This window comes from Lissotriton helveticus, chromosome 3_1, assembly GCF_964261635.1.
Source record: "Lissotriton helveticus chromosome 3_1, aLisHel1.1, whole genome shotgun sequence".
NCBI classification, from domain to species: Eukaryota; Metazoa; Chordata; class Amphibia; order Caudata; family Salamandridae; genus Lissotriton; species Lissotriton helveticus.
Genome location: NC_136061.1, coordinates 188,318,760 through 188,333,658, shown reverse-complemented (window position 1 = coordinate 188,333,658; position 14,899 = coordinate 188,318,760).

Here is a 14,899-nt window from a genome sequence, read left to right as displayed (position 1 = left end):
TTGTGGAGGCGGAGGAAAACTACTATTATAGTCCTTAAGCATTGCTGTAAGGTCTTGTAGCAAAGCTGCTGGCATTTGAACCATTGGTTCTTGATGGAAAACTTCTTGAGGTTCTCTCAACGACTCACATGGCTCATAGTACTCTTCCTCTCCATCCTCCTCTTGAAACTTTATCCTGAGCTGTGAAGGGTCACGTGCCTGCCCATAGGGATTATCATCTTCAGATTCCTCCAAATAATGGCTAGGAGGCAAAGGTGAAATGTGGGACACATGATAAAATTGTCTGTTAGACTACAATTTAGAACTCAGAATAGGCTTAAATTGCAAAGGCGAGGGTTTTTTACGCCTTAAAGTAGAAGAAATATATGTTGACGGTGACTCCTATTCCGCTGATATCGCTGCAACAGTTGGCATCGTCGACGTTGTGCTCATGATTGTCGTAGACAGAAAAGGCAGTCGACAATGTGGTCGTCGACGTCATGGTTGAAGTAGTCGTCGACGGTGGACTCGCCGACGAGGGAATAATGATAGTCGACTGAGGTCAGACGGCATTGTCGACGGTTGGTTCGTCGTCGACGGTTGGTTCGTCGTAGGCGGTGGGCTTATCGTCGTATCGTCGTCAATAGTGGGCTCGTCGACGACGGGATGCTCGTCGGCGACGGTGGAAGCTTCGTCGCCGGGATCCTCGACGACGAAGCAGGCGTCGAGATGTGAATTATCGACGGCGTAGGGACTCTCGTCGACGGCGCCAACAAAGACTTCGTCGACGGTGTAATTTTCTTCAACGCTGAAGATCCACTCACCTTTGGCGATTTCCTCGTCGACGAAGATGTTCTAGCTGTCGACGGAGGGTCCTGAAGAGATTTTGAGGTAGTTTTCTGAGAGACCTTCACCTTATCTCTAGATTTTTCCTCAGAATTTCTCTCTTAGAGGAGGAGCGACCTGCTTCAGAAGATGAAGTTTTCAAGGTCTTACTCATTTTCTTAGGAGGATCTCCAGATCTATCTCTTTTCTTGGAGATGGGGGTGGACACTTGAGAAGTAGCACTTCCTTCACCTTCAGATGATTTCAATTTCTCCAACCAAATCAGCAGGCGTCCTTCACGATCTTTCAAAGTCTTGGCAGGAAAGGTTCTGCAGATCCTGCAGTCTTTGACTTTGTGTGCTGGGTTGAGGCAATAAATACACTCTTTATGTGGGTACTCAAAGCAAAGTTTTTTCTTGCCACAGGAAGAACAGGCCAAAAATAAGCTCTTCTTAGAATCAGACATTCTTTTCTCAGGAATAAAGGTAAAAGGAAAAAACTGAGCAGGGAGTGAGTTAGGGAGACTCCCTAACACACGAGATGCGGTAGAAAATATGAGGGTTTGCCTCTCTGTGGGGAAGGTTCTAGGGGATGCTACTGCCCAATTGGCTGATTTCCAAGTTTGGTCCATTTTACAAAAAGACGGAGATAGGCTATTGTAGTGACTTTGCTATACACTGTAGCCTATGGTATAATGTTATTATGACTATAGTGTATATGTTTTATGGTACCGCGAGACTCCCACCTCTTCAGCGGGGATGATTCTAAGCATGTGAATGAAATGCGTTACTTACCTGTAACTGCAGTTATCCAGTATTAGTGTCTTTCATAGATTCACATGCCTGTATCATTCCCCGTCGTCGAGACGGAAGCCTCCGGTATATAAAAAAGTAATGTCCTATAGACATACATAGAAAAGAATAGGCCTAAGGGATCCCACCTTAGTGACCTATCCACGTCCTTTTGCAGGAAGGACCAAACAGAGCAGGCCCAAGGGTCCCACCTAAGTGGCCTATCTGAGTCCTTTTGTAAAAAAGGACCAAATAAAGAAAAACAACCAATCAGCTACTACCTCCTTCTAGAACATTCCTGCCAGGAGCCTAAGTCTCTCAGATTTTCGTACGCACCAAGCTAGTTAGGCGTAAACTCGTTAGAGAGATAGGTGAGCCCTGCCAGGGGAGGCGGGAGGGTGCATGTGAATCTATGAAAGACACTAATACTGGATAACTGCAGTTACAGGTAAGTAACGCATTTCTTATCCAGTATTTGGGTGTCTTTCATAGATTCACATGCCTGAATCAGAGTAGCGAGCAATACATTATGCACATTTGTGATGGAACATCAGATATGAGTCTGTAGATAATACATATCATGCGACTGCAAACCACCAAAATGCATTGTCATGTAAATATTAGTAAAAGAATGTGCATACCAGTAAAGGATGGAGGGATGTAGGAAGGCTCACCTCACTGGAATAGATGGCGAAGCACTGCTCGACCCACTGCTGCATCCTTCATCAGCTCAGTATCCAGGCAGTAGTGCCTGGTGAAGGTGTGCGGGGACTTCCAGGTCGCCGTTCTGCAGATGTCCAATACCGGCACTCCAGCAAACAGTGCCGCAGACGTGGACATGGCTCTTGTCGAATGAGCTTTGACTCGTGAGTTCAACGGCCGTCCGGCCTTGTCGTGACAAAAGGTGATCGCAGAAGAAATCCACCTTGAAATACTCTGTTTCGTCAGGGGCATGCCTTTTCGTGGTCTACTAAAGGCAATAAAGAGTTGGGACGACTTCCGGAAGGGTCTTGTCTTGTCGATGTAGAACTTAAGACATCTCTTCAGATCTAGCGAATGCAGTGTCCTCTCGGCTGCAGTGGTAGGATTAGGGAAGAATGATCGAAGCACCACTGGTTCGTTAAGGTGGAAGTCCGAGGGGACTTTAGGAATGAACCGGGGGTTAGTCCGCAGAATGGCCCTGTCTTCTCTGAATTACATAAAGGGATCTTGGATGGAGAGAGCCTGCAACTCACTGACCCTTCTGGCAGAGGTTAACGCCAGGAGGAGGGCCATTTTCCAGGAGAGGAATTTGATCTCCGCCTTATGGATGGGTTCGAAGGGATGCTTCATTAACTGATGAAGTACCACATTGAGGTGCCACGATGGAGGAATTGGTCTTGGTCGTGGAAAGGACCCGTATAAGCCTTTTAGGAATTGTTTTATAAGCCTGTCCGCCCACAGGGAGGGGCCCGTAGCAGTCCTTGTGAACCTGGAAATCGCCGCTAGATGCACTTTGATGGATGCATGTGCAAGGCCTGATTGCGCAAGATGCAATAAGTATGCCAGCAGCTGCTGTGGAGTGGTGTGGAAGGGGTGCAAGCCATTAGCCACACACCAGGAACAGAATCGCTTCCATTTTAGTGAGTAGGTTTTATTAGTGCTGTCAGCTCTAGCTTTCGCAAGGACGTCTCTGCACTCTTGCGGGATGTTCAGGTGGCTGAATTCGCGGTATTCAGGAGCCAGGCTGACAACTTCAGAGTGCTCAGATTCGGGTGGAGGACCTGCCCTTGGGACATCGTGAGCAGGGCTGGGAATTGCTGTAGGCGAAGAGGGGGCCGGGCAGAGAGGCGATGAAGTTCCGTGAACCAGTGCTGCCTCGGCCAGGATGGAGCAATTAGGATCAGAGTGCAGGGCTCTGACTTCATCTTCCTGAGAACCCTGGGTATCAGTGGGAATGGCGGAAAGGCGTACGCAAATACGTTTCGCTATGCGATGGAAAATGCATTCCCGAGGGTTCCTGAGTGGTGATGCCTGCTTGCGAAGCTTGGGCATTTGGCGTTCTCTCTGGTGGCAAAAAGGTCGATTCGCGGGGTGCCCCACTCCGCGAAGATATGCTCCAGTACCTCCGTGTCTAGTTCCCATTCGTGGGAAGGAGCCCTCTCTCTGCTCAGGGCGTCCGCCAAGACATTGTCCTTGCCCGGGACGTACTCCGCTTTCAATGTTATTCCATGTTCCAGAAGCCAGTTCCAGACCCTTTGCGATTCTCGAGATAGTGAGATCGAACGCGTCCCCCCTTGTTTGTTCAGGTAGTGCATCGTCGTGGTGTTGTCCGTCCTGACGAGCACTGGGGAGTTGCGAATGCGCGGTAGGAACGCTTGGAGAGCCAGGAAGACCGCTCTCAACTCCAGTAGATTTATATGGAGCTTGGTCTCCTGTGTCGTCCACTTGCCGTTAATCTGAAGTTCTTGGAGCACCGCTCCCCACCCTTCCAGGGATGTGTCCGTTGTTATTACGTGTGGTTCTGCAGGGAGCAGGAACGGCAGTCCCCTTGACAGGTGTTTGAGCGAACTCCACCATTGTAAGTGGTTGACCATGGGTCGCGTGACGCGTATGCGGTCCTCGAAAGATCCCGTAGCTTGTGTCCATTGCCTTGTCAGTTCCTCTTGGAGAGGGCGCATTTTGAGGCGGCAGTGGGGAATGAGCATTATGCATGAAGACATCATGCCGAGGAGGGACTTGAAGGTGCGGACCGGCAGAGTCTTCCGTGAAGCCACTGACTTGGCCAGGGAGATGAGTTTGACCTTTCTCTCCTGAGATGGGAAAGCTCTGACGCGTTCCGTGTCCAGAGTCGCTCCAAGGAACGTGATGACTTTTGTGGGTTCCAGTGTCGACTTCTCGCGGTTGAGGGTCAAGCCTAGTCGGTGGAAAATATCCAGACAGGCGCTGGAGGATGAGGCTGCGGCGGTCGCGGATGGCGCTTTTACCAGCCAGTCGTCCAGGTATGGGTACACCTGGTGGCCCTGTTGACGGAGGAAGGCTGCCACAGGGGAGAGGCATTTGGTAAATATCCGTGGGGCAGATTTGAGGCCGAATGGAAGTTCACGAAATTGGTAGTGTTGTCCTGCTACCGCAAACCTGAGGAACTTCCTGTGCCCTTTGAGGATAGGAATATGGTAGTAGGCGTCCTGAAGGTCTAAGGACGTCATGTAGTCCCCTTCCTCCAGGAGACCCAGGATTTCCTGTAGAGTAACCATACGGAACGATTGTTTCTTTAGGAACACGTTGAGTGCCCTGAGGTCCAGGATTGGCCGCCACTTTTTTCCTTTTTTGTGGATTAGAAAGAAGTGAGAGTAGAAACCTTTCCCCTTGTGGGCCTGTGGAACTCTCTCTATCGCTCCCTTTTGTAACATGGAAGCTATTTCCTGAAGAAGCAACCGTAGGTGCCTGTGGGGTCGTTTGCAGGGTGGTGTCGTTGGGGGAATTGAGACAAATTCCAGGGAATGTCCAAATTGAATGAGTTGGAGTACCCACCGATCCGTGGTTATGGTTTGCCAATTTTTTTTAGAAAGTATGTGAGTTTTCCTCCAATTTGTAAAGAATGCAATGGTGGATGGGCTAGCCATTGAGACGAGTCATTGGCGGTTGCCAGCAGGGCGTTTTTGGTTCTTTCCTCTGTAGTTCGACTTGCCGTAGGAAGTCTGGCGCCCCTGTTGCCACTGTTGGAATTGCGGTTTGTTTTGTGAGTACGAATAGGAAGACCTATTTTGGTAGGAACCTCTATATGAAGGTTGTCCTCTTCCTCTGTTGCCACGAAAGGACTGGGTCCGAAATTGCAGGGTACCAAGAGCCTTGGTAGTGTCCGTGTCCTTTTTAATAGTGGTGAGGGCCGCGTCAATTTGTTCACCAAAGAGGTGCTGGCCATCATAAGGCATATCCAGGATTCTTGTTTGCACTTCCTGGCGGAAGGAGGTGGCCTTGAGCCAACCCTGTCGTCGTAGTACTGCAGCACCTGCCAGTTGCCGGAAACCAGTATTGGCGGCGTCAATCGCGCAGTCAATCAGTTCGGAAGCAGACGTTTGCCCTTCTAAGAGGAGCGAATGAGCCTCTTCTTTGAGATCTTCTGGCAGATTCGAAAGGTAGGGTGCAATGTCTGCCCAGAGTTGGCGATTGTAACGGCCCAGAAGTGCAATTGAATTCGCCACTTTCACCGTCATGGCCGACGTGGTAGTGAAGCGTTTGCCAACCGCATCCAGTTTCTTGCCTTCCTTGTCAGGTGGCGTCGACAGAGGCGATGCTGGATTTCGCGAGTTTTTCTGCGCCGCTTGAGTCACTACTGAATCTGCCTTGGGGTGACCTGTGAGGCATGCTGGCGCCGATGATGTTGCCTTGTATTTTTTATCTAGTCTGGGCACTACCACTTGTATAGAAGCTGGTGTTTGCATGAGTTGTTTGCCTTGCTTCCAGATAAAGTCAATGATTGGGATTGATCTTGTTGACTTCTTAGTGGGCTCCTTGAAATCGTAAAGGAAGCATTCAGTCTCCTGTGTTTCCATAGACATATGGAATCTCTTGGCAGCCCGCTCAATGAGATTGTGGAATCCACCGATGTCTGCGGGTGGTGATTCCGAAGACTGTGGTTCTGGAGAGGCCGGAGAATGTGCCACATAGTCCTGGTCTGCATCCGGGTCTTACTCGTCGTCATGGACTTCACCCTCTTCCTGTTCTCTCTCCTCTTCTTCAGATGAGAGAACGTCTTGTATTGGCACCTGTACCTTTTCAAGCACCAGTGGAGATGGTTTATGGCGAGGCAAAGGAGCGGGCACCTGTGCAGCTGAAGTGCAGGTGTAGTGGGTTTCTCTGGGAACCTCTCCTTATAATCCTTTATTAGGAACTGGAGATCCGAGACGATGGATGCAGGGAGACACACCAACCTGTGTCTGGGTGTGGACCAATTGCTCTACGTGGTCCTCCTCTTCCGGCTCCTCATCTGTGGTTTGACACTTAAGCACCAAGTCAGATGGACTAGTTGCTTGTGTATATGAATCGTCATCCGACTCCTGACCTTGCAATATACAGGCTGGAGGTAGCTGTTGCACCTTACTGGGCGACGTCAGGACTGGCGTAATTGGCCTTTTTGTGATTGACAGTGACATGGCTTACTTGAGGTGGAAAGGCATCCATGGCATGTGATAAAAGTGCAGACTCTTTCCATGGCCCTGTGGTCGTCGACGCTTGAGCTGACGGCACCGTGTTATGCGTCTTCACCGACGGTAATTTACCCGTCGTCTGCGGTGTCTCCGTCGACGGTGTCTTCGTCGACGCGGTTTTCGCCGACGGCAATTTCTCCACAGTCGACGGTTTTCCTGTCGTCGACGGAATGGTCCGGAGGTAGGCTTCGTCGACAGTGCGGTTTTCGTCGACGTCGATGTCTTCGACGACGGTCTCGTCGTCGACGGTAATATCTTCGTCGTCGGAGTGACCGGGATGGTCGACGGTGTAGGTCTACTCGCCGACGATGGTGTCGTCCTCGTCGTCGAAGAGGTAGCCGACGATGCCGTCGTCGACGAGACAGTTTTTTGCGCTGAATAAACCATCTACGCTGTCGTCGGGACCAGCGGCTGCTTCCTGGTGACAGGAAGTTCCTTGCCAGACACTGAGGTCTTGCCCTCTGAGGACTTTTTGGAAGTCTTCATAGGAGGGGTGCCTGAGGGGCTAGGGGAAGTAACCCTTGGCCTCTTCAAGGAAAACTGAAATTCCAGAGAGACTCTCACCTTCCGACAACAAGTCATCTGTTTGTCCTCGAGTCTGTTGAGCCAGAGTAGAAGGTGTCCTTCTCGGTCCTTGAGGGTCTTGTTCGAGAAGGTCCTACATATCTTGCAGTCCTTGGCTTGATGGTGAGGGTAGAGACAGTATAAACAAGTTTCATGTTTATCCTCTACATGAAGTCTTTTCTTGCTGCAGGAGGAACAGGCCCTAAAAAGACCTTTTTTCTGGCTATCAGACATAATTATCCAAGTTGAATAAAGTCACTTTTAGAAGAAAGAAGAAGTTTCCTGAGGAGAGCTCAGGTGGAGACTCCCTAGCACAACGTGCGGTAGAAAATCTGAGAGACTTGGGCTCCTGGCAGGAAGGTTCTAGAAGGAGGTAGTAGCTGATTGGTTGTTTTTCTTTATTTGGTCCTTTTTTACAAAAGGACTCAGATAGGCCACTAAGGTGGGACCCTTGGGCCTGCTCTGTTTGGTCCTTCCTGCAAAAGGACGTGGATAGGTCACAAAGGTGGGATCCTTAGGCCTATTCTTTTCTATGTATGTCTATAGGACATTACTTTTTTATATACCGGAGGCTCCCGTCTCGACGACGGGGAATGATTCAGGCATGTGAATCTATGAAAGACACCCAAATACTGGATAACTATGAATGATACCCCAATACTGGATAACAAAGAGAACCAACGTCCTTGTAATTGAGGGAGGTTGAAGATCTAAGATGGGTGAAGGCCTCCTCCCTTGTTAAGTACTAGGGAATAAAGCGAATGTATGACATTACTATTCATACTAAAGCCACATATGCCATTACAATGTGGGTATTACTACACTAGTATGCTGAAGACTTACCATTACAACACATTCTTTTACCACGCATATTTCTTTACCATGCATGCTATTACAATGCAAAGGCATGCGTGGTAAGGGCATACACTTGGCAAGTGTAAGGAACCCTACCCTAAGTCAATACCCCCTGCTTGACCCCCCCCCCCCGACACTTTCCTAAACCCCTATCTCTGCACAACCCCCGTCCCCAATCCTTACCCTAAACCCCAAGTCACTACCACTGCACGACCTCCACGACCACCAATACTTTCCCTACCCTAAATCACTATCCTGCACGACCCCCAACCCAAAAGTTTCCAACCCTAAATCACCCCTGCACAACACCCCCGATCATGTCCCTACCCTACATCACTAACCCTGCATGACCCCCCAATCCTCTCCCTACCCTAAAACACTACCCCTGCACGACCCTACCCCTGACCTCCAGCCCTCTCCCTTCCCTAACACACTACCTTGCAAGACCCCCGATTCCTAGTCCTCTCCCTACCCTAAATCCTAAAACCCTACCCCTGCACGACCCCCCGTCCCCTAATCCTTTCCCTACCCTAAACCACTACCCCCTTTTATCCTAAAATAGTAAACCCCGACCCGAGGCCCAATCCCCCTTACCTCTCTCCTTGTTGTTCCTGCGGTCGTCTGAGGGGCAGTGCCTGACATTGTGAAGCAAAGAGCCTCAGTTTCCTCACGACGTGGATCGCCTATTTTCTTTTTTTACAATATATGTGCTTTTACCATACATACCTTTACAACAAAATTTGTTGTAAAGGCATGCATGGTAAAAGCACATGCCTTGTAAAAAAGAAATGCGTAGTAAAAACAACGCAGTTACAATGCATGCGCAATAACGCTTGCGTTGTAATGGCATGCGGGGTAACAGCCGCGATGTAATGGCCGTTTCCCCTCGAAATCGGTTACATTGTTGGGGGTATTAATGGGTGTAGAGAGGCAGAGGAAGCTAGTCTAAAGCACTTGCGGGCATAGACCGCCTTCACATCAAAGAAAGGAGGCCCATTCATGGCATGTCCATACGAAAATCCTGAGGTTTGCATGCACCTGTGGTGCCAAAGCACAATGCTAATGCCACCACCCTCCCTAGGCAGTATGTTGTGTTCAGTCCAGATGGGTGAAGTTTGTAGCCACATCCGGAATAGTCTGTACCAAATTGGTTCAGCAAACCTCAAAGACTGCGAGCTAAATTTCAGCTACATTGTCCCATAAGGTGCGGAAATAGCACCACAGCAAAAAGCAGCCATTGACAGATGCGAGGGGAATGCTGGAGAAAAGAACATTTTCTTCAGGGAATGCTCCAGTTTCTTCAACTTCCTAGCTGGCTATCATGGAGAAAATGTGAGTTGATCCAGCTAGTGGAGGACTCAACCAATAGGCTTTCTAGAGGAGTGTAGGTTCAAAGGCCAGGTCGCTAGGACCCAGCATGTGGAAATATGTCACCGGTCTGTTGACTGGAGGACAGGAGAAAGGCCTCGTCCAAGTGCAAAAGCGTGTCTATAAGTGCCTCAGTAAAAGGAAGCATAGGTACCCATGAGAATTGTCCTGACTGCAGAACCTCCGAGTAGGTTTGTTTTTACTTCTACTGAAGGAACTTGTAGATCCAAAACCAATGCTGCCCTTCAAAAGATTATGGCGAAAGATACAGGTTCTTCAGTAGAGAAACCAGAAGGTGTGTACAGAAGGAGGGTTGTAGAAGCTGGGGTGCAGCAACCCAGTGTCAGGGAGTGTGTCTGAGGGAATTGCATACTAGCAATGGAAGCAACATTAATTTGGTGCATGATGGGCCACCGGAAGTTCAACTCTAAAATGAAGTATCAAGACCACTGCCATTCTGTAGAATTAAATATAGGCCAGCATCTCTGTAGAGATAAGAGGGTGGATGGGTAAGAGAAGGGGAGTCAAGTATCTGCTTCCTTGTCATGCAGAACATTTTGAAGCCTTTGAACAGATTTCGATTCAAACAGGATTTCGAGCCCACAACAGTACTGGTGTTGAGGGAGAGGCTGGTGTTCAACCAACGTAACAAGACACTGGCCTGGCACAGGCTAATCAATTTTCTGGACCTGAAACCGGTTTCTGGGTCAAATTTGGAGTGGCTTTCACTGGAGTTTAGGCACCAGCGCAGGTGGGAACGACCAGGCATCTAGCACAGAAGTGGTGGCATGGGCTGGTACCAGTAGGGGCCTAAGCAAAGGCCTAACAAGCATTTACAATGCAACGGTTTCGCCTTTGGAAATGTTAAAGCTATTTGCAATGTAAATGACAATGCCATTTATTTATCTGTTTTCAAAACCAACACATAAATACAAATGTTGTCATTTACAATGCCAATAGCTCAAACTTTTCCAAAGGCGAAACCGTTGCATTGTAAATGCTTGTTGCTTATTGTGACACTCTTGATAGGGATTAGGTCTAAGCAAACCGGCCTTCGTTCTGCTCCAATCTGAACAACCCCTCTGTATGGGAACACAAGCAACCACGGGTCAGCTGTAGCAAAGCTGGGCCTCGCCAGTGTTTTCCCATGGATTGAGGCACAGCAAGGCTCATTAACACCCACCTATGTACCGATGAGCAGGTGCCGGTTATAATACCTGCAACGGGTGACAGCACTCCAGGTGCCCTGTAACCCTGCCCTGGATCAGCGGACAGTAAGACATGCCTGTGGTTCGGTGAGATTAGACCCTTTAATATTAGCCCATGGACCCAAGCACATTAGGGTTCTGCGATTCCTGTCCATGAAACGGAGGACAAGGGAAACTGCATGATACCTGCCACTGGACAGAGTACAGCGAACACTGTATAATACCGCGTGTGGACCAGGGGGCAGGACAAATGACTGCCTGTAGACAGGAGCACAACATGTTATGCAGTATTCAGCCATGGGTCACAAAGCAGGGGGTCTGCAATGCCTGCCAGCTGCTATATCACCTGCCCAGGACACTGACACAGTAGGGACCCTGCCATTACATGTGCTAGGACTAGAAGAGATGGTGCCCTGCACCACCTGTCTGGACTGATGCTAGCAGAGAACCCAGTACAACAGGGGATCCAGCACAGAGGTCTTACCTTCCACTGGCTCTGCTGACAGCAGCACGGAGGGCCGCAGAGGCGACCAGCTTCCCCAGCCAAGAAAGGCAGAGCGAAGTCTGCAGTGTGGGAGCCGGACCCTCGCCAGCTGCCCAGCGCAGGAATTAACCCCTCTCCAGGACAAGCTCTTTGGTGAGCAGCTCTGGATTATCAGCTCGAGTCTGGAAGGATCAAAATGTAGCCTGAAGGCACGAGAGGCAGGAAGAGCCGCATACCAAATAATGCAAAAACACGTTGCAGCACCGAGACCCACGTAAAGGGCTGCAGCAGTACCCAGTCCCACATTCCATAGGATCCATAGGCCTGTCAGAGCACGTCCAGTCCCACAGAATCGGGTCTTTGGCCTCCTCTAACGCTGTAACACGCCCGGGCGGAAGAACTGAAGCACCAGGTTGTATATCACAACCACATCCATCCCAAACCCACAAACCACAGCAAAAGCACGAATGCCTTCAAATCAACCTCACAAATAGGCGTCAAGCCCTAAACGCAAACCAACAGTGGACAGCTCCTCCAACTCATGGTTTAAGGACAACACGGCTGTATCCCAACCTCACAAACTCCAGTGGCAGTATGAAGAGTGTCGCACAAACCGTAAGCCATATCAACTGTAAAGTATTTATGTTCCCGCAACCTGACGCCGTGCTCAGTGCTTCAAATGGGAAAATAGAAGTGCAGGTACTCCATATCAGAGTACCTACTTGTTTCTGAGAAGTGCCGATATTCTCTCTGAAAATAAAAAAAATGCCGGCACTGCGGTCCGGACAGTACCGGCTTATTTAAAGCACTGGCCCATACTACAAGTGCAGCACACCCTGCAACAAATTAAAGAACAGTGTTTAGGACACTCCCATTGCACCAACATTTCAATCCAAAATCCGCCGCTCATCGTCTCAGGACAACATGTCCGTGCTTCATCCTGCTCCAACCTGGCTATCTAAACACTGATCATGCCCCACAAACACAGTTCAGGATCGTCACGGGCAACATGGCTTCGCATCCACCAGAGTACAGCACAGCTGCCAGCCAGGGCCATGCCGCACACAGAATGAATATCCTGCATCTTTAACAGTGGCCACACGTTGGCCCTGTGCTCCTAGCCAAGTAACCTGACAGTCGCCTGCACAGCGTGGGGCATTGCAGGGATCTGAAATCTAAACACGTACTGGTCATCCTGTCCCTCAGGAAAGCAGCTTCACTCATGACACTCTGAATTCGAAGTAAAAAAGAGAGGTTTCCCCAAAAAGAGCAACGTCTCAAGGAACTGGACAATAGAGTCAACGGGGACAGTGTTTACCTCTCTCCAGCCGAGCAGGTTCGCACAGCGCCGCCATCTTCACCAGTAGCCGTAGAGATGAACTGTCAGGAAATGACGCGCTCAACGAGACAGGGAGGAGGCGCCGCAACTAAAGAAGGACTTAAAGGCCCCCACTATCCCACAGCTAAAGCGCCACTGTGTATTTTCTCTTGCCAGACCGCACCAGACAGCCTTGTGGGAAGGGTGGTTGTTGGCGTTGGCGGGGGGGGGATGGACACGGACGGCGGGAGGGGGCGGGAGAGGACACGGACGGCGGGAGGGGGGCGGGAGAGGACACGGACGGCGGGAGGGGGGCGGGAGAGGACACGGACGGCGGGAGGGGGGCGGGAGAGGACACGGACGGCGGGAGGGGGCGGGAGGGGGCGGGAGAGGACACGGACGGCGGGAAACGTGCACAGGACAGCGAGGGGGGGGCGGAAAGGCACACGGAGGGGGCGGGAATGTACATCGCATCTGAAATCACTTTCAGTGAAAGGGGAGGGAACGGGAAACAACGTAACTCCGCCCAGGGAAAAAAAATCGAGGGAACGCCCACGAATCTGGTCCGTGAATGACGGACAGATCTCTGTTCCAATGGCTAGCCTCCATTTATGGAGCTAGCCAATGGGACAGGGGGGCGTATTCCATTTTCCTTACTGGAAATCAAGAGATTTCTCTGGAGGCGGAGCTAAGAGCTCCGCCCTCCAGCGAAACCTAAAAAGGGTCGATCAAAACCAAGACAGACACCACTATTGGAAGTTTAACTGCCTCCTCTCTCCCTCTGGAGTGCCTTCAGGCCCCATGGAGTTGCAAAGGCTGCCAGTGTCCTAAAGTTGCAGCACTGACTCCTTGAAGGTCGTTACCTGCCGGGAGGTAGCCTATGGCCAAGGAACTTTGGGAGTGTCAGAACTAGTATAAGATTTTGAGTCACACAATGGCAGCAGAGTCTAGTCATAAGAGTACTAACAGCAGCTTCTCCCCCAGATCAGTCATGAACGAACAGGCATAAGTAATGTTGCATTTGTGGTAAGACTGGTCTCGACAGTCATCAACTCACCCAAGGACAGCTATTTGGAACAGCACCAGGCCCAAGACTTGGATCATGCTAAGCTTTGTTTCTTGTGCTCAGCAATGTATAGCTTTGACTCATGTTCCTACATGGCCTTCAGATGACTGAGGGCAGTAGGGTGGTGTCTAGAGGGTCCCTAGACACCATAGACCGATGCGGTGTGGGTTTTGACATCTGCTACCTGCAGTGGGAGCATGGTTTGAAACAAGAACTATTTAGCGGGGGTATTTCAGGGTCAGTAAGACACCGACCAAAGTTAAGCAGCACAGGTCCAGATCAGTGTTGAAGGGTACAAAAAGAAAGGAACTGACGTCAGTGTGCAGGGGTTGTGCATAGATGTGGCTCGGTCCCATTACTTCCAGAGGAAAGGTGTGGTGGCTCGGTCATTCAAAATGGCGTGCAGGAGCAATTATGTACCATTCCAAATTCAGTCTGTGCCCCGGGAATTCGAAGAGCGAGGAATCAGTGATTTGGTCTTAATGAAGACAAGGGCACAATTTTCCGCATTACTACCAAATTATATTGATCATAAAAATGTTTAAGTTATTCAAGGATTTCTCTGGAACACCCCACGAGTAATAGGATAATGATTCTGTAAAGCGAAATTTGGAAAGATGTTTTCAGTGCTGCCAGGGGAATGAAACCTAAACAAGCAGATGCACTCAGAACAGATGCACTCAGAACAGTTCCACTGCGCCTCTCACCAGGCCTGGTCACCCCCTTGCTCCTCCTGCCGCCTCCTGCTCCTGCCTGCCAGCCTTGCCCCCTTTTTTCGCCGCAGACGCCCCCCCGAGCGGCCCAGCCTCAGCAGAGCCGCCCGCTCGCCAGTTTCCCGCCGCAGCTCGCCACAGGCCCCGCCCACCACCGGCCCATTGGCCGAGCCGCTCCCGCCGCCCAGCTGACCCGCCCTCTCGTCCCCCTTCTTATGACGCCCCCAGAGCGACCGCGCAGCGGACGCGCGCAGCGGGAGCACCGATTGAGCGCCGAAGGTGCGCCAAAGGTAAGCCCGTCTACGCCCGTCCGCGCCTGGACCGCGCCCAGCGCCAGGACCCCTGGCCCCCGCAGACCCCAGCCCACCCGCCGGACGTACGACGCCGCCACCCTCAACGCACTCAACGCCGGACGAATCCCAGGATGCTACCGAGCCACCCCGAGACGCACCCTTCTGCTGCAACGTCTGCAAGTTCACCTGCATCCGGACCAGCAATACTCCTGCACCAACCAAGACCAAGACGAGCAACAGCAGCAG